Genomic DNA, 20,652 nt, shown 5'->3' on the forward strand with positions numbered 1-20,652 from the left:
AACACATGATTTCTCTGCAAATAAAATAAGCATAAATACAATAACCTGCAGTCCTACAACCACTGTTTTGATTGTTGGGAGTCTAATTTTAGGATACAAATTCTCTAAACTTCCAAACTCTTCTGACTGAAAAACACAAATTTGGAAAATTAAGTTAATATCAGAGACAGTTTCTGAAACTCTACAGCCACAAAATTGTTGTATATGCATACATCTGAAGATGAAGAAAAGTATCAGCAACAAACATTACAAACATTAAGGGCTTTCCAAAAGTAGTCATCAAAAATTGTATCACATAGTGTTCCTAGGAGAGTCAAGTGGAAGCAGAAGGAAAAAACAGAAACATTCAGAGAACAGCCACTCCAGGAAAAAAAGCAAGCTATCAGCCAGAACATTCGCTGAAAAGCAGCAAAACAAAAAAAACCCAAACCGAACCAACAAAAACCCTAAACCATAACCACCACCCATCATCACCCTACTGACTGCAGGCAGACAAGAAACATACACCTGCCACTTCCTACCAGCAGCAACAAGGAGCAGCTTCAGAGCTGCCAGGCCTTAGGAGCAGACGCCCGTAACACTTTTCCAAAAGCAGTCCCCTGACCTCCTGTTGTACACCTTTTCCCGAAAACCCATCCCTGTCCCTACCAAAGAGCACCACTGGCAAAGGAGATGGGATAAAGCACAACTCAGTGCTATGAACGTATGGAAATATTACTCTGTGAAAAGGCAGGCAGGACGGATTCATTACTACATTCTAGTGATATATTTGTTAAGGAATTCCTTATGTCTTCTACTCAAACTAAAAATGGATGCGTCAGGTAAAAGATTGTAAATAAAGGTAATTTACACAAGAGATATACTTTGCTGTGGAAAGTATTTTCACAGGCAGGTGCTAACAGTTGATCCAGAAACAGGGAAGGTAAAACGATCTCAGTTCATGTCTTCAGCTACAGTTGGACCAATCACTAAGGCTCCTGTAATTCCTTCTACCCTGTTTCCCAAGATGCATCCTCTCCCCTGCTCCAGCTGCTTTGTGAAGAGTATAACATTATCAAGTAGTCACTTAAGGCAAGCAAAAAGCACAATCATTCAATGTCCCTTTATGAAAAAAAAAATCCTATTAAGTATGGTATTAACTTGCAGTGTTCAGCATACTGAAAAGTTACTAAACACTAGCAATAGGCCTGAAATATTCCTAAGCCCAGCAACCTTTATTCTGATTTGAGTGTGAACTTCACATAAACTGGAATAAGTTTCAAGAAATACTGAATTACTAAATAGCCCATTATCCTTAAACTAGTTAATTATTTGTAAGACTAAGCACTCGGTATCAACCAATAAATGTCAACTAGAGAATTTCATTTTCATAATCTGGATTTCGAATTAACCCTCAGTTCCCATACCAAGAATATTAAAATTACTTCTGTTCTCTGCATCACCAAGTTTGCGTGGAAGTATCAAGTCAGTTAATATTTAGTGTAAGCAAAACATCAATACCCACTGTTAAGCCACTGTCTTCCCCCCTTTAACCTCACTGGTAATATAAGGACATTGCTGCAACATTTTACCAACAGCTGCTGTGTACAGTTGAAGTGTGACAGAAATGCACCACAACTGCATACTTTTATTTTTGTTATTTTATTTCCTGAAATTTAAAAAATCTTGCTCTCCTACAAAGAGGAAATACCACTTATGAGTAAATATATGGATTTTGGGTAAACTTTGTACCAACAAAACCCACTCATTACATGACACTGCGTTGCACACTGCGTGGTAACATGACTGATCACCTGACTATCATGCATTTAAAATTTTTTCAAAAAACCCACACATTAGAAGTTTATGCAAACTCATTACATGGTCTTTCACGATGGAGAACTGCGATTTGAGCATCAAATTACATCTCACAAGATCATGGCACTGGAGAGGTGCAGTGTATTTTTGTCGGTTTTTACGTAACAGGGGATGTCCAAGTGACCATTTCATGTCTTTTCTACAGTTCTGTGAACAACCTGGGCATGACTTTCCTACCATCGCTGCTCGTGTGAAAGGCTCCTATTACCTGAGCTAAGGGACACAATGTATACAGGCTTGGAAGTGTATGTGGGGTTTGTTTGGTCTTTGGGGTTTTTTTTGTTAATTAAGCATAAAAAGGGTATTATAGTATCTTTATGTATATCAGCCAGAATGACCAACATTCACAAGTTCCTCAGGTAACTTAACCTTTTTATGCAGTACCAATATGAAGGTTGCATCTACATCGAAGAAAAAAATAAGACAAAAATGTTAATTATCAAAAATCAGCTTATAGATTTAGTTTACAGGCAGAGTGCTCAAGAAGACAAATTAACTTATTTTTAAAGAAGACAGACTTGTTTTGTTTTACCAGGGATTCCTTTACACTCTGAAGTTGGGTGGACGCTATTTTCATCTGAAGGAATCCGGTTTTGGAGGTTATGCCAAGTTAACCCAGTCTCAAAATCAATTTAAGTGAATGCAATGTTGTTTAATTTTATTATTTTCTTCCAAATCTCTGGATACCTAATACAAAGTGCTCTGCAATCCAGAGTACAGAGGAAACTAATTCAATTTGGCTTAAAGTAACTAACATTAGAGAAATCCATAAAACAAGTATCTTAAGGTAGCTCTCTAACAGCCACACTTGAACTTTGCTGAAGACAAAAAGGTACTTGAAAATGTAAAAATATGAGAAAAGTGAGTTATTGACATAGTGAATCAGCGACTGTTCAAAGACATTTAATTCAAACCAACCTCAGGTGAAGTTGCAGAGAAGTGACACAACTATCCAGTATTTTTTTCCAGTTTTAAGCTCTTAGATCTTTTGCAAGTTGTTTAAAAGTCTGAAAGTATTTGAAACTAATAACCGTGTGTGTGAGCATGTGTGTGTTTTATTACTATGGAGAATTTTATTCCTTTTTCAGTTCCATTTTCTCTACAAGCAACTTAAAAAGGCTCGAATTAAAACGTATATAAGTTGTGCTAATACTTGCAAGTATAAGCACAAACTATTGCTCAATAAATTCCACTGGCAATCCTTGACTTCAGTATCCATATGACATTCAGTTACTTTGAAGTGGAAGGCATTGCCATTCTTCTTTAATATCCTGTTTATTCAGTTGCTGATTCTCCTACTTCAATCAATCATTTCTGTACTAAATAACCTCACAAAGATGCTCTAAGTGGTCAGTGCCTTTACCTCCTACTAGCCAGGTCACCTGTTGAGATTTCAATTCTCTTTTAGCAGTCACTTAATAACTTCCATATTTTCCTAGGTGTATTCCTCCTAGTGTTCCTCAGCATAAATCAGATGCTGGACATTGTGAAACTTAAAAAAAAAGTCATCAGAGTAGTACACCTTTGCTTTTTTTTTTTTTTTTTAACAGTGATATTTACCCAGGTCTTTTTTTAATTTAAAAAAATATCACAAACACTAAAAAAAAAAAGAAAATAATATATGTATAAAAAGAAAAGTCAAGTCACTTTGGTGACATTACAACTTTTTTTCCCCCCTCTACAAAATTCCTGTGTCTTGGGTAGATTTTTATTAGAAAAATTCTCTTGGAATGAATACTCTAGTAGTAGAAAGAAACTATTTTAATATCATATTTTGAAGATAATTAATTTCAATTCTCACTGTTAATTCTTGTATAACTCTGCACCACATCCCTCTGCAGTTACATTAGACAGGTTTGCAACATCAGCTCTGATTATAAGTCAGTTAATAGGATTGTCACACTGCACTGCTCTTTCATGCACTCTACTTAAAGTCCTCTCCAATAAGAAAACTGCTGCATTTTCTCTGCACCTAAGTGACCCACTAAAAGCTTCCCCAGATCTATTTTGTATTGTCTAATCAGTCCATTTATTCTGCCCTCAAATCACCTGACTTGCACAAGTCAGGGAGTAAAGAATTTTACACAGAAGAATCACATTAAGTTACAAAGACTCTGAAGCACTTCACCCTCCACTGTGAAGAATCTTCTCTTTAAAATTTGTTTTATAATTTGAATAAAAAATTATTTAGAAATTTATATTAAAAAATAACATATTGCACAAACTTTTCAGTAAAATGTAAAAGGTACAATTCCATAGAAGAATTCCAGAAATGCTTATCAGCCTCTTATTTGTCCCATGTGTTAATTCGTTAATCTATACAACATGAAATGGCTTCTTACCCTAAAATCTGGTGCACATTCATTCCCCATATGCGTTTGAAAGCAAAGTTCCATGACACAATCTTCATAATTAAATGACATGCTAGAAATGGGGGGCAGGAATCAGAGTATCACCGCAGAAGAGGTTTTGCTTAAAGGGCCAGTTGTACGACACTGATGGAAACCTATTTTGATATACCACGCTTGCTTTTCATTACCACTGTAATGTGTCAGTTTACAGACCAAACTACCACAACAGAAGTATTTCCAACAGACTGCACACAACCTATAAGAAGAAAAAAAACTTTCTGCATTTCATATAACTTATATTTGTCAAGTGTTCACCACTGAAATCTGATGGAACACAAACTCTGTCAGAGAAACCGCCAGATCCTGAAGCAGCTCGGAGCCCGAGGACACGACTTCGATACCTGATCTAGTAACTTTCCCTTTGCTGATGTAAACCACTTCTGCTTCGGGAGCCCCGCCACCGCTCCCGGTCCGAGGGCACACCGCCCAGCGCCCCTCGCCAGCCCTTTGTACCGACACCGTGCGGTTCGGAGCCGCTCCGCTTCACGGTAGGCAGGAAGGGACCGGAGGGCAGGAGAGGAGCGCGCATTCCCGCTGTCCCAGGACGGGAGCACACGACCCTTCCCGGGCCGACCAGCACGGGCGGGCAGCGCTGTGGGACCCGCACCCCGGGCCGAACGGCGGCGGGGCGGGAGAGGCGGAGCGCGGGTGGCCCGCGGGACCCGCCGGGCGGGCGGCCGGAAAGGATGGGCCCTGCGGGGTGACCTCGGATACCCCTGCCCGCGGGGCATTACCTGGCTGCCCCGGCCCCGGGCGGCACTGCCCGGCCCCGGGCCCCGAGCGGTGGCCCCGGGCTGCCCGGCTCCTCCGCGCCCGGCAATGGCGGCGGCCCCACTCCCCCTCCCCGCTCCGCGCTCACTGGCTGTGCCGCTTCATGTGACCGCGCAGAACCCTCCTCGGCACAGCCCTTTGTGTCCCGCCCGGCCGGGGCACCGGGGACGCCGCTCGCCGGCCCAGAGAGGGGGCGAGAGGCGCTGCCGAGGCCGGAGGGAGGGACGCGGCGGGCCAGGAGGGGAGGGCCAGGCAGGGCAGCGCCTCTCGCGCACGCCCGAGCTCCGCCGCGCCGCCGCCGCCGCCCCGGCCCGGTCACTTACCGCGACGGGCGGCTGCGGCCGAGCCGCGATGCCGCACCAGGTCGGAGGCGGCCGCCATGTTCCCGATGCGGCAGGATGGGGCAGAGCCGCCCGCTCCGCCGCCCGCCGCTAGGGCGGCCCGGCCTGCCCGGCCCGACGCGGCCCCGCTCGGCCCGGCCCGGCCCGGCCCGCCCCCTCCGCCACGCCGCGCGCCCCCCCCCCCCAAGGCCCCCCCGCGGCCGGGTGGGGGCGGCGGGGCCGCGGCACAAGAAAATAAATCGTAACGGGAAACTCACGGGCTCGCCGGGCTGTGCGTCACGCCGGGGTTACGTCCTGCGCGCGCCGTCGTGACGTCATCGCGCAAGCCTCCCGACCGCCCCGCCACTCCACGCGCGCCTACGGACACACGCGCGCGCGTGCACGCGCTCCGAAGTGGGCGGAGCGCGCACGCGCACGGTCCCCTCCCTTCCCCCGCAGGGAGCGCGCGCCCCTTCCCACCCCCTTCCCCTCCCCTCTCCTCCCCTCAGACGGCGCGCGCTTCCCGCCGCGCGCGGTCCCACGGGGCGCGCGCCACTCCCGTCCCGGGCGCGCTCCGGTGGCGCGGAGGAGACACCGCCCGGGAGGACGGGCCCGAACAGCCCCCGCGGCCTCTCCTCACCTCCGTGCCCGCAGACCTGGAAAACCAGGTCATCGGCGGCGGGATCCGCGTCGCGGTGTTCCCGTGCCGGCGGGAAGGCAGGCGGAGGCTGCTGAGGGCGGTGCCGGGGGTGCGGAGAGCCGAGCGCGGGGGACACGGCCCGGGCCCCGCCGGCCCATGCAGGGGGCGGGAGGCCACGAGGTGACACCGGGAAAGCGGAAACATCCGGTGCCATTCTCTCCTCAGATGAACGCTCTGAGGGAAACCCCGGTAAAGGGGGAGAATGGTAACCGCGCAGAGACTGCTTGGATGAATTAGATATTTTTCCCTTCAGATTTGCCAGGCCCGGAGGATTTCACGTCGGAGAGATAAAGGCAATGTCAGAGATGTGAGCAGTGGTCAGAGAGCTCGGGAGGACACTAGATTTCAGGAGAGAGGAAGAGGGAGAACACGGCACATAAAATTCCAAAGGGGGGAATAGGTCAAGAACTGTCAATCATTCTAGCCTCCATTCCCAGAAAAGTACTGAAGCAGATAATCACACATCTTTAAGTACATGGTAGCTAATGAAGTGATAAGCTACAGCCAAGATGGATTTGTCAAGAAAATCACATCAAGCCAAGCTCATCCCATGCTGTGACAGCGTAACAGGGCCTGGATATGAGTAGCCCTCGATCTGCTATGGCTTGACTCGAGTAAGGTTTTTGACACTATCTCAGAGAACTCTTAACTGAGCAACCAAAAGACATAACATACTGAAATGACTGCAGTGATACAAAATTACATCAGCAGTGCTTCCCTCTGACAAATAGTGGGAACAGCAAATTCCCTGGAGGTGGGCATGTCCTGAGTTTGGTACCAAGTCTAATTATATGAGTGGCAGAGTACAGTTTACATGGATTGGATTTGCCAGCAGTGCCAAATGGCAGAGCTGGAAGTACGTGGCAGAGCTGGAAGTACGTTGCAGTGCAAGAAAAGAATTCAAAATACTCTTGAAAAAGTGGTCGTAGAAATAGGATGCAATTGAATAAATACAAGTGCAAACTTCAACATTTAAGCAGGAAAATAAAAACTGCACAATTGCAAGACTGGGAACACATGAATAGACACCGGGTTTACAGAAAAGGGGTTGGGGATCAGAGTAAATCACAAACTGAACATGCATCAACAGTGTCACACTGTTGTGAAAAAAGCTGCAGAACAGAGAGATGTGTAAACAGAACTGTCATATCTAGGACATATAAAGAATTTCTCATATTTAATACTGGTAAAGGCTCATCTCTATGTTCAGATTTGGTCTCTGCATTTCAAGAAAAATTTCTTCCATAAAAGTCCAATAGAACACAGTACAAGGAAGGAGGGAAAAATCAACATTTTTAAAAGATGTGACCCTAACTGAAAATAGGAATGTGTCTAGTGAATAAAAGACTATGGGGAGAAAAATACATTTTCCACTGAGTCCATTGAAGACAGGGCAAAACTTAACAGTTTCAAACTGTACTGAAAGAAATTTCAGTTAGACAGTCATGGATAAATAAAACTGGCATATATTCTCTATAGGATTCTGGAAATGTTATTAGCATCTTTTTTAAAAGATAAGAAAAATTTACATAAGAAAAATTTAGAAGCATTTGACTTTGCTGTGAAGTAATGGAGACAGACTAGGTAATAATTGTTTTCAGCATAATTTCCTGTAACTGTAGTTACTAGCCAGATATCTGTTCTGATCATATTTTTTTTTCTGATAAAAGTGAATCCCAGAGACATTTCAACATCTAATGTGTTGTTGTGATCTTATGCACAGGTGTAGATATCCCCTTTGGGAGTCTTTGTCATGTTACATTGAGTATAGCTGTGTGCCAACATATGTCACATGCTCATCTAATTTGCTAATTTATAAACTTTATATATCACAATAAATTCCACATTTAAAAATAATGTGTTTGTTAGTGCACACATAACCAGTGTGTATTGAGGTTTTTGCTTTTATTTGCTTTTTTTTCATGGTACCAGAGACTAATTTTCCCCAGAATCCATTACATTTGGGGGGTTCTCTGGAGCTTGCCAGTTAGGAGAAAGCAGTGTGAATGGTTTATGTTGTGGGACTGAGACCTACCAAACTCAACTCATTAGAGATGACTAAAAGGCCATTAAATAGGCCAGTTTTTAATCTCCACTGAGTTAGACTGAATTCAAACTGATAGCCCACAGGCAAAAGGCTATGAATTTCATTAACAGTACCCTAAAGCACTCAGCCCCCTAATGAGTGCTAATATTATTCTTCTGAGAGTTAAGCTTGTTTTCTGAAAATATACATTTATAAAATCGAGTTCTGATATTTTGGAGCATGTATGGACAGTTTTTCCACTGCTTTTAAACACAAGAAACATGATCATCTTGTGCAATCCACGGAGTTCTTGTAAGATTCTCAGTCATATGTGCTCCATGCTAACTAAAGTACAAACAATAAAAACATGAAAAAGCAAATATTAATACTACCCCAATGCTTCTTGCTAAATATCATATATTTTATTGTATGTGATCATTTGAAGGTCATCACACTTACTTAAGTATATTTTGTCCCCTAGCAGATAACTTTTAAGAAACAGCAATTCTCACTGCAATTCTGTAATTAATAGTTAAACACCAAATTCCATAAAAGCATTAACTTCTAGAAGATGGAATGTTTTATTATACTTCACATCTATTTGTGAACAGGTAAAATGCTTAGCATAAGGAAATCTGAACTTTAGTTCTAATGCTGCCAAATCCCACAATTTATTAAGAGTTTAAAGGTATCTAGCAATCTTTTTAATCTCTCAACTTAGCACTTGAACTAGAAGGCCCAATTCCATTAGCAGCAGTGGACTCTAAAAAATACTTATAATTCACACAATCTGTGGATCAAAAGAAAAATCCACATTTGGCATGAATGGAGAACCTAACTGCAGTATTTCATCAAAATGGCAGTGTGGGAAAAGACTATGTCCAGTGATGTCAGAAGTCCTGTTTCAATTTCTAATTCTACTTCTATTGCCACTTGTATGAAAAGTAGCAGATGATCTTAAAGGTTGCATGTTGGATTAAGAAGACTTGAGAAATATACACAAAATGGCAGAAAATTGGGATTGCATGTGTGCATGAAGTAGAAATTTTAGGACCAGCCTCCAGTGAGACACTAAGATCAGTGAAAGAACGTGTGTGGCTGGTAAAGAACCACACAATAGGTTTCTTGAAAATCAAGCCAGATACTGCACAGGTGGTTTTTTGTTTGCAGGAATTCTGGCTGTGTCCTGTATTATTTCTCCACCAATGTAGACAAGGCCTAATAATGGTTTTAAAACAGCATTTGAAAACCTCTTAAGGTGGCTACGTAGTTCCTTCTGGTCTTCAACAAGGCTAGAAAAAGTTTAAACCAAGGCAGGATTTTTCAAGTTAGCAACAAAATATGATTAACTGAAACCAATTTAGAAACTGTTTCTTCATATAAACATTTTTGTAGCTGGAGTTGCAGAGGGAGGTTTGGAGCAGGTCTAAGCTGAAGCACTTGGAATGAAAGAAGACTGCAAATGCAGCATTGTAACACACAGGAAAATCCAGAATGCCTGGAGGCAAAAACTTTTTAGTGATAATTCCTTACATTTATATAGCACCTTTTATTCTCTAGAACCCCAAGCACTTAACTCTATGCAAAAAGCTTCACAATGGAAATATAGCCACTATATGCATCATTCGTTGAAAATTTCATTTTCAGTTGACTCATTTCTTTCAATAATAACATATTCTGCTTATCCTGTCTACAGCAACCAAAACAACAACAGATAAAATACCAAACTACAGTTTTCACTTGTAGAACAATTTATGCCTGTATGGTTTACAAAATAGAAATGCACTCATGTAATGGATACATTGCATTTAGTCCATCCATTTTCATTCTCCATTTATTACTTTGATCTCATCTTTATATCGTAGCACTTGGTAGACAATTTTGTCTTCCATAAGATTTTCAAACTTGCAATGATTCTTGATATCTGAATTTCAGACAAAAATGGGCTTTATAGGAAAAAGTAGCATCTTTTATTAAATTCGCTATTATAAATTGAAAAAGCAGAGAAGCTTTTGAGTACCTAAGATATAATGTTGGGGGGATTTTTAAGCTAAGATGGTTGTATAAATAAAAATAATCCCTTATCCTTGCTTATAGTCCCTTATCTTTACCTATAAATTTTGTCTTGTGTTTGCCTTTAAAGTATCATAACTACAATAACAAGCACCCAGAAACATAATGTGAAAGATATCTGTGTGTTCTTGCTCAACTTGCCACAGAGTTTTTCTTTTCACTCTACAGTGATGTTTCTGGTTTCTTGGCCTTTCTTACAATGACATAGTACTGATTTCAATAATATCAACAAATTTAGGAACTCAATGTACTGGTTGTTTCAACAAACAGTAATCAACATTATTTCCATTGAAATTTTAGAAGAATTAATAACAGAATTAATTGGACCAGTTTGATTTATTTCAACATGGTAAAAACTGGAAGAGGGAAAATAATTTTCCCAATTTTTTTTTGCTGTTTGAGCTGTTGATTCATGTTTTGTTGGCTTGCTTATTTCACAGGTTCTTTTGAAATACAGTTGGCAACGTTAATTAAAGAGGATTGTATAGTCTTGTCTATTTTTTAGACAGAACAAAAAATGTATTTTATTTATAAATTTAGTCTCTGCTATAAATCAAGATATTCTAGTCATCTTTGTCAACATGAATTAAACTTTTAGAATTGTTAGTAAAACAAAAAGAGGGCAGTAAGAGTGTATAGGTAAAATTAAAACCAATAGCCATTAAATCTATGGCTCTCTTAACAGTGATCCCAAGATAAGGTTAGTCCTGAAATTAAATACTTTGCAACAGAAGGGTATTTAGAAAGGGTACCTAAGGAAATATTACTGCTTGCCACTTGTGAATTGCCTTTAGAACTGTCATACCCTTACATGTGTTTGAATTCTCTCAGCTAGGAAAAGATTTCCCGATTAAATAATAAAGACAGCTGCCACTGTTTCCAGTGCTCGGCTTCTGTCCATAGGCAGTGGTATGAAAATCCCGTGTCTGTTGCTCAGAGTTGCTCCCCTTGGCCAGGCCTGTGCTGGCAATTACAAACCAGCTTTTGTCAGAGGACAGCAGCTCCGGACCCAGCCTCCCACAGTTGTCTCCTGTTCTCAGTCTCACCACTATGGAGTGTTACTGTCATCTGCCACTGATCAGAGAGGGGCAGCTGCTGGGGCAGCACTGCCTGCCTGGCACACCAGGCTCCATTCTTAGCTGTTCCACAGGTACCACCACAGTAAATGTTATCAATTACAAATCATGGATTCATTATCAATAATAATTAAGTAACCTTGGTCTTTATGCTTATTTTATTTCATCTTGCTTTGTTCTAGTTCATCCCACATTAAAAAGACAATAGCCAAGCCTACATCTTTGTTCTCTTCAGGAGGATCTGACAACTCTCTTCTCATGTCTGAGTTACCGAGCTAAAGCCTCACAGAATTCAGAGATCACAAGAAAGCAGATTACTATAGGAAATACCACCATATATTATAGCACTGACCTTCTTAAAAACAATGTATTGCCTTGGAGGGTTGCCATTTGCATCACACACAGGAAGCATTAATATATGAAAATATGCTATGAGCAACAAAACCATAACAAATTTCTTCCTGAGTCTGTTGATGAATTGTGATTTAGTGTGAGAGCAAGAAAGCAGTGGCAATAAGTTGGCCTTCAACAGATGATGAAAAAGGACCTAGATCTAATAGGTAGAAATTATCATAGCTCTGCTTAACCCAGTCTGATGATTCAGTTCACATCATAGTGCCAAGATGATACACAGGGAGAAGACAGAAATAGTAATTTCAAGATCACACTGGTAATTTCAGGTGTCACACTGGTAGCCTTAACGTGTCCCTGTAGAGGACACAGCATAAATGACTCCAGCTCCCACCACTAGCAGCCCCATGCCTGACCTTCACCATGACTGTCCTATGCTGGCAAAGTGTTAGCCATGAGAAGGAAACTGCACTAGATCTGTAGAGTGCCATGTTCTGCTCTTCTTCAGGTTGTGTCATCCCCCTTCTTCCTACATCCACCTCTGTGACTAGCATCAGGGTCACACCCATGTCTACAGCACATATTAGAGACTGGAACAATGTTAATGTGAGGAATTAGTGACAATAATCCTTTCAGGCACACTACATCTCCAAAGTTGTGACTTCACATGTCCATTGAGGGACAGAGGTGGCACAACATTGGGAAAGTCACCTCCCTCAGACAAACATCATTTCAACACCCTTACAGAAAGGAAAAGGCTTTGCTAGCCAAACCCCCCCACCTCTGTACTTCAAAGTCATCTGGGCAGATGGAAATCAGGACAACGGTGTCCAGGTGAAGACAACTTTGACTTTAGAAGCAAGTTCCATATGTTTTAGCAGCTCTTGAAAAATGAACAGCACCTCTCAGTTGTCAAAATCATTGCCAGTGTACCAGTGTAACTACACACCAGGCAGGATTTCAAACCACCTTCTTTTCCCCCCAGTTTCCTACTGTTCTGCCTGGTAGGCAATTGCCATATCAGCGATTCTTATTTCTTTCATTGTCACATGGACATACAACCTCTTGTCCTTCTGCCTCTTCTTGACACAAACAATCACAAAAATCTTTACTATGGTTTGTTTATAAAGCACCAGAGGTTTGCGTATGGGAAGACATAATAATCGTATTTAAAGAAGAAGTAGAAAAAGCAAAAAAGCCTTTTATTACTATTAATGTGGAAATACTGAGGAGCTTATTTTGTGTTTAGGTAAGATCACAGCAGCAGAAAGTCTGTTTGATATGCCATACCTTCTGTTTGTTTCTTAATTGTAAAGAGTTTGCTTTTGATCAAGACAATTAATTATGAATATACCTGAGTTTTTTAACATCAGAGATAAAGCCTAAAATAAAAAAACTACAAAAGCTTTTTTAGACTATACTGTAGTGTATGGATAAGTATATATCTTCAGGGCATGAAAATAGACATCTTTGTAATTGCATCCTGAAAAGGAGGGGGAAAAACTATATAAAACTGTGATAGTTGTACACAGTCTTAGAGTTAATATGCAATTGTGAAAAATTTTTATCGAATTCTGTACAGAATCAGTGTATGGCATGGTATGTTAACAAAAACGAAAAGAGCGAGTTACAACCTGGGGTTATTATAATGAGAGTTTTGTTACCCAGTAACTTTTTTCTTTCCAACCTCTCTGTCAATCTCTTTCTATGCTAAAGGAAGAGAAGCATCTCTTAGGTCCTCAGCTTGACCACATCCATCACCACTCATCTGCCAAAAAGTATCTTCAGTGCAATGACCAAAGCTATATTAAAACTTTTGTTTCTCCAGTATTTCCAGATCACATCCCACCTAAACTCTCATATGAATTATTTTGAATAGCAGTTCATTTGCCATTATATCACTCAGGAAATACTGTCTTAGGTTTGGGATTTGCAGGCAGATCTTGTCTTATACTACTACTGTTTTTAGTGTGAAGCTCATAGGAACATGAAGCATCTCATTATAAGCTCAGTGAAATAACTGCAAAGACTTTAATGAGCTCTCAGCCAGGCTCAAAGAAAGAAAATTCTAGCACTTATTTTCCTACTAAAAAAAAATATCTATGTATTTAAAATAACTGTAAAATAGTTATTTCAGTATCCTGAAATGCATGCTGAGTAGAGGTTTCTCAGACAAAAGAAAGAGTGAAGAAACTTAGAAGAACAGTTATGTTCACTTTTAAAATTTGTCCCAGTTTCATAACCCTTGGCTCTAGATTCCAACAAAGTGTGTGAAAATGAACTTAGGATAAGGCTTTGGAAGTATATTTTTAGTTAGACCATGCAGACAATTCATAGAGTAAAAATGGGGTATCTGTAAAGCAGAAACAGTCAGCAAAGTAGTTTAATTTTGGGAATTTCAGCAGAAGAAGCTATGTCTGAACACTCCCAGGAAGCACTCCAATCTATCAGTGTATCAAATGTGTCTAATTCCATCCCAAGCATATTAGAATTTCTTTTTAAGAAGTTATATGTGAATTGTTATTCAAATATACCTCTGGCTTTTACTTACCACATTTATATTCTGCTTTAAAACAGCAGAATATAGTTTTTACTTACTCTGCACAAAAGAGAATCCTGATCTTGAATCCTAACAGGAGCCAGATAATGGTGGTTTAATATTTCATGTAGATGTCTTAATCAGCAAGTCATTTAACCCAATCAGTGTGAGAGTACTTTTTAAAGTATCCTATTTACGAATAAGCAATAACCATGGTTTTGTCACATTTTATCAATTATGCTTTCCAAAAGAGGAGGGTGTCATCACATTTGTGATAGTACATTAGGAAGCACAGCTTTTCACAGTGACTGTTAAAATGGCACATGCTGGGGAAAACAGTGCTTATTAGGATTAATTTAAGACAATGGGTACTCACTAAGCCTGAATTGTGTATGATCTCTTCCATCATTAATGCGTTACAGTTTATCTCATCCTTTAAAAAGAAATAATTACATATTGAGAATTCCTTTTTTTCCCTGGCAGAGCTGACAGAATTTAAATCCCAGGCCCGAGGAAGGAGACCAGTGGCTTGAGGCATGCAGCTTTCCTGTGCTGCAGCAGGACAGTGCAGAGGGCAGTTCAGGCCAGCAAGGGCTACAAGGAACAGTGACAGCCCATCCTTTCTGGAGTTTCTAGTAGGTTGTGGAAAATTAATGATGCCTGACTGTCAAAGCTTGTGTTGATCAAACAGCTCTGCAGCCTGCTGAGAGCAGAAAGGCTGAAAATGTCATTTGAGACAACATACTGCTTTTGCCGCCTAGGACCCAGGAACAGGAGATCATAGTGCTTCATAGTAGTTCAGGAAGCTGATGATACCTGATGTTAACAAGAGGCCAGGGCTGGAAATTATGGTGAACATTCAGGACACGGAGCCACCATTTCTAACCCCAGGCATATGTTAACTTTGGCCCTTTTATACTCCTGCTGAAAAGGGTGACTGTAAAGTACAGCCTGGGGCAACAGCAAGTGGGGGAGCTCCTGAATGCAGAGATGTTGGGAATCAAGGTGGGAGCTGGGAATCACGGTAGGTGCACAGGGGCTGTTCCTACATGCTTTGTTAGATCTCTGTGTCTCTTAGGCACATCTATCCCACATCAGCAGCAGAATACTATGTGAGCCTTTCTACTACTCATGTGACATCAGTATACATGTACCACATACAACCCACAGCCTACACCCCCACACACCTTTATGTAAAAAGCCTCATCAGTCACTACCTTTCTGATCTTGCTGTAGCAGCCTGTTGATTCCTTCCCCGGGATAGCCAGCATCTCTGATGTCTCTGTCCATTCTGAGATGACCCACTCAGGCCTTCACTTCAGAAACAGAATCTGTAGTGCTCTCCTTATGCTTTGCAAACAATACAGAGAGGGGTGTCACTCTTCCTCCTGGGAAGGAAGGTGGCTCATCCTCCTCTGGGTTAAGAGATGCAAGAAAGGCTTGGCCTCCCAAACATAAAGGAAGACTGTGAGAAAGCCAAACTGTTTGCAGATGGCAGCCCAGGGCCAGGTGGAAGGGGCTGGACTGGGGAGTTGATGAATAATGTCACTGTAAATCAGAGAGTCACATGGCCAGGTGGTGCTGAACAGGTGTGGGTGGGTGTGACACATACAGGTGCAGAGCTGTAGTGTAAAGGCCAAGCCATATGGCTCAGTAGGACAGGTACAGGGGTGCTCCAGGCACTGAGGAGTGGAGATGGTCCAGGTTATATGCATGTGTGCGGGAAACTGAGAAGGCTTCTGAGCAATTTTCTTGTCGCATCCTAGCTGAAGCATTCCCAGGGAGCCCAGAGGGCACATGATGAATTGTAGCACAGGAGCACTTCTACTGGACAGAAGGGACAAAGCTAGTTGGCCTCCCCAGACTTGGCAGTTCTTTGTTCTGAGCAGGATGAGGATATTTTACTTGCAGAGAGGGGAGGCTGACTGAACAAATCCCATTTCCCAGTAGGAGCAGGAAAGTTAAATGGCTTGGGGAGTTCCCCACTGGAAATGCCATGTGAGTGATTACTTGTACACTTAAAAGGAAAATAATCTAATATAAAAGGTAGTATGTATCAATGTCAACTTGCAATGCCTCCTAACCATGGCATCTCAAAAAAACCTCACAAACTCAAGTCTTGTGTTTGATTTAATTTAGAAATTACTTTCTTTCTTTTTTTTTTTTTTACACTGGGCTGGGTTTGAAAAAAGACTATGGAAAAAGGAACTATCATGAAAAAGCATGTAGAAGAATCCAAATTTCTCCTTATTTTGTATTTTACCTCAGTGGAACTGTAAGTGTAAGAAGACTGGCATGGTCCAGATTTCATCATTCTCTTCCAAAGCCTGGGAGACTTGCAGAATGAGACTCTGTGCTTTACATTCTGCTTCATGGAATATTGTTTTGATTTTTATTTTACTACTATTTAAAAGCGTGCACTAGAAGTTCCTGCAGCTGTTTGGTCACATAATAACAGACAGACTCTAATTGCTCATGCATGGCACTCAGCATGGTGTAATCAGAAAAAAGGCCCCAAACCTGCTCCTGCATTCTAAATAAGTGTGTGTGTCACTTTGTAGGAGATCAGAATCCTGTCCAAATTCTGCAAAGTCTGATAGAACAACAGTTGCCAAATGACAAAACCTATCAGAAGAAACAGAGTAAAAAGGCACATCTTTGTTTCTGATCTTTACAGCTTCAGTATTGGCAGAAGAAATGTCAAGGTTTCTAAAATAAAGCCATTTAAGCACTCTAACAGCTATTAAATATAAACAAAGACATAAAAATAGAGTCGTTGGAAGCCAGGATATGAACATTTGAAACAGTAGCTATGTATACAATGACCATTTTGTTAACATCATCTACTCCTGGAGCTGTGCAGCTCCACTGCCTGTGTCTGTGCTGGGAATACAGGCATAGACCTCTGGGGTCTCCTGCATGTAACTAGCAATGGGGAATCCCAAAAGCAAAATGTTTGTGCAGTCATGCTGCAGCAGTGGGAGGAGAAAAGGGACTGCAGAGAGGTGCAGCTTGTTCCCCTTTACTGTCATGCAGGACGCACATTGCAGAAGGAAGCATCAAGAGTACCTTCACTGTCCTCCTCCCCAGTAACCCTTCTAACCTTAGTAAAGGCAAGCAAGTTAAATTCCTGACAGCAGCTAGTTGTTTTAAAGGCTCTGCCACTGTGGCAATAAGACAACTTGCACTGGCAGCCTAAACCAGGTAACATTACTTGAAAGATAATATAGAAGTGAGAACCTAATGGGCATTAGTGTGTTAAAAATATGACCGTTTTTCTTGCATAAGACACAGCTGTTCAATAAATGCACTGCTCAGCATTGCTCATCCATATGATATGGTATATGAAGATGGCATTTTCCTAAGTAAAAATTATGGTCTTGTCTGTACACAAAACCTGTATCCCTTTAATTTAATCAGTAAAGAAATGGGTGCAGCACAGTCAACATGAAGACAAAATTCAGGGGGTAAAATGACATTGTATGTGTCTATTCAAGACTTATAATTTCAGCAGCCTTGTTTTCTGCAGGTACACTGCTGGCAGTTTTTCTCTGAGCACAACATATAACGATCCAGACTATGGATGTGAGGAACAAGACTGTGATCCTCTATCCACTGGAGTCCAAGCTAGTCTTTTGGGGAACTGCCAAAAGAAGCCAAACAGGATTGTTTGTGCAGAATTGCAGTGAACTGCTATCTGAGACATGGCCATTATTGGACTATTCCTGGTGCTTCAGTATTACAAAAGAAATACATGAAAATAATTAATTGATGTCATTAAACTACTGTGGTGTTGAACACATATTGCATTCAAACATACTGAATGTTGACAATTTATTATTTCAGGTTTTATGACAATGCCTCTGTGATAATATTTCTGCAAATCCTGTAGGTCAGATATAGGAAGAAGAAGTCTGCACACTATAAACTGCCACAGAACTGAAGACTTGTCAAAATAAAATGAGCGATAAAAACAATAATACTCAGGCAACATCACTCTCATTAAACACCTAATGATGCCACAGGCATGTTAGTGGGAAAATGCTCATGAGGCTCATGAGGAATTAGAAGGAAAAAAAATAAAACCCCTGCTCCTAAAACCGCTTGCCAAGCTGTTTGTACATTCTGCCGCAGGCACTTTCTTGAAAAAGATGGAGACGTGAATGGAGACAGGCAGTGACTATTAGATGCTGATGGTGGTGAGGGCAAGCAGAACTGATGCTAGAGATTAAGGGCTGCATTTTGCATTTTGCTTTCAGTTATGTCTCGCCTGTCTCAACATTTCATAGTATTTAAATGAATCTGTTACATAAGGCATTTCTCCTGTCTACGCGGCTCAGCAGCCATATTCTCCTTTCTGGTATGGATTGTCTTGGGAAACTTGCCAAGCTGTGACAGAGCAGTGCATAAAAGGAAATCATGCTCATAAGCTGGGGGTGGGGAGAGCTGCAGGTGAAGAGATTCAGTGCAGCAATATATATGCAGTCTCCTGCCTCACAAAATGAGGGCTAAATGAAATGGGAGGCACCGTGCTTCTTTAAAAAAGTGCACGGGGCTGCTAACCACCCCAAACCATCCCATTCATTTGCTGCAGGGAGGGTGGGAGCACAGCGCAACAGAATTGCTCAACACTGCACTGGCTGCTGCTTTGGCAAATTGGAAGAACAAACAAGTATCTTCTCTTAAGATGCTAGAAAAGCCCCGTCCAGTTTTTGAGCCTGTTCCTGCCAGATACCGAACACCTCCTTTACACTAAGGACCTTTTAATTACAGACAGAGGGTGGACCCAGCCTCTTGCAGGAGGAAATTACTACCTACCTGCCAGGACCTGCCTGTAAGGTTTGCCATTTCCTACAGAATTCAGGGAATGCACTCGTTGTTAATATTAATTATTTTATTTATTTTATTTATTAATAGTCAAGCTCTCAGGTGAAAAGCTGTTAGCTTTTCATCTCTATACCTCAAAGGGCTTTACAAAGGAGATAATTATCAACAAAGGAACATACATTTGGGCTTTGGCATGTAAAGAGTATCTCAGCCCACCTGTAAAGTAGATTTGCCAGGTGAGTTTTACTCTGCCCTGGAAACCACGTCCAAATCTTAAATGATTGGGGGCAGGTGGAGGGATTTTTACCTGAAGTTCAGTAACACAGACATCTGTAGGGGATTGGGCAACCCTGCACAATGCTGTGCCCAGCTGGAAGATGTGGAGGTCAAGGAGACTCCAAGCTTGAAGACTAGAACACTGGAGCAATCTCCAGGCATCTCCAGATCAGATGAGGATCCATTACTACAAGGTACTGGTGTGGATTACTGCACTGAGCACTTTTAACTGCTCCGTCCCTGAAGAAGATTTAATGTCTTTTCACCATCTTCAGTTGTTATAGTAAAAGACAGGTAAAGAAATGTGTTTGGGCTGATAAATTTTTTGGCCGTTTTGCACTGCACACAGACTAGGATTTTTCATCTTAATGACCTGCAGCTGAAACAGATGTTTTGGTTTAGTGTTTTAAAGCACTTCACAAAACTTAACACTAATTTATTCTTTCACAGTGCAGGAAAAAAAAAGATGCTTGATATCGTTACTCACATAACAGAACAATGTGAAAAATGGAAACAGATGTTTCTCATTTAAGTATGAATAAGAAGGAAGTGAAAGAAAAAAGATGATGTAGTAGTAGTAGTGATTAAGAGAAATACGATGGTTTGGTTAAGTCAAGACAATTTCTTATGGATCTCCAGTGAGTCCCAAAAGATCTTTCTAACAACTTGGTCCCCAATTCAGCAAGCACATGGAAGTGCTTAACTCCAGCTGTGGAGGTTGTCTCACATGCTTCATTTATAATGTTTTTAGAAGCTTTGTACCCAAAGGAAGGCTTTACAGTTAGGAGCTGAGGGATCAACAGCATTGTTCCTGTAGACAGTAAAGCACTGCCTGTTTTCACATCAAAATTTGAATATCAGAATAGAAATAAAGTCAAATTGAAAATACATTGTTCCTGAAACATGGAGTGAGTGTTCTGATTTTCTGCAAGTGCAGACAGAGCATTGCAAGATCCAGAAAAAGCAACCAGGGACCCACTGAGAGCTCCAGCTTTCCCCAAGGCATGCAGCTCCTGGCAACAGGGATCTGATCCTCTTTGGCAACTGCCTCTCACCAGAGACTGTCCCTGGAGAAGGAAAGGTCCAACTTCAGCTGCAGGGCCTTTCCCTGTAAAAATCTTCTGGAAATCTCCAGTGACAAGAGTTTCTGAGGGAAATACAACCCTTTACAATCCACCGCTGAGAATAAAATGACTTGCTAGGGGATGCACTGAACCTGGGCAAGGGCTGTATGTAACACGTCCTTCTGTCTCTGTGTCTGGTGGGATTTGGGTGCAGACAAAGAACAAATCCATCTATCGTTGTTGGTACTACTTTTTGTCTTAAGGCTGCCTTGGAAGGTGAAAGATCCAAGGCAGACCATCAGGCTAGACAAGATTGTTCCCTCCCTCTGACCCTTCCCTCTCTCCTTCCATAGTAAAGATG

At 41.6% G+C, this 20,652-nt stretch overlaps 1 protein-coding gene across 10 annotated transcripts in view; it reads right to left on the bottom strand.

Moving 5' to 3' along the window:
- The window catches only part of ZNF644 (zinc finger protein 644), a 76,745-nt gene that overhangs the window by 42,651 nt on the left and 13,442 nt on the right, over window positions 1–20,652 (bottom strand). For 3 of the 10 annotated variants that reach the window (XM_032695862.1, XM_032695851.1, XM_032695860.1), the window contains exon 1: window positions 5,638–5,725. The exons of 2 other annotated variants lie outside the window; for them this stretch is intronic. The gene's annotated coding sequence lies outside the window, so the exon portion shown is untranslated. Of the gene's footprint in view, window positions 1–3,220; window positions 3,350–5,362; window positions 5,450–5,637; window positions 5,764–5,999; window positions 6,029–20,652 lie in introns of those variants that run through there. 5 more of the 10 variants (XM_032695852.1, XM_032695853.1, XM_032695856.1 and 2 more) reach the window with 4 other exon arrangements.

The sequence above is a fragment of the Chiroxiphia lanceolata genome, chromosome 9 (genome assembly GCF_009829145.1).
Source record: "Chiroxiphia lanceolata isolate bChiLan1 chromosome 9, bChiLan1.pri, whole genome shotgun sequence".
NCBI lineage: Eukaryota > Metazoa > Chordata > Aves > Passeriformes > Pipridae > Chiroxiphia > Chiroxiphia lanceolata.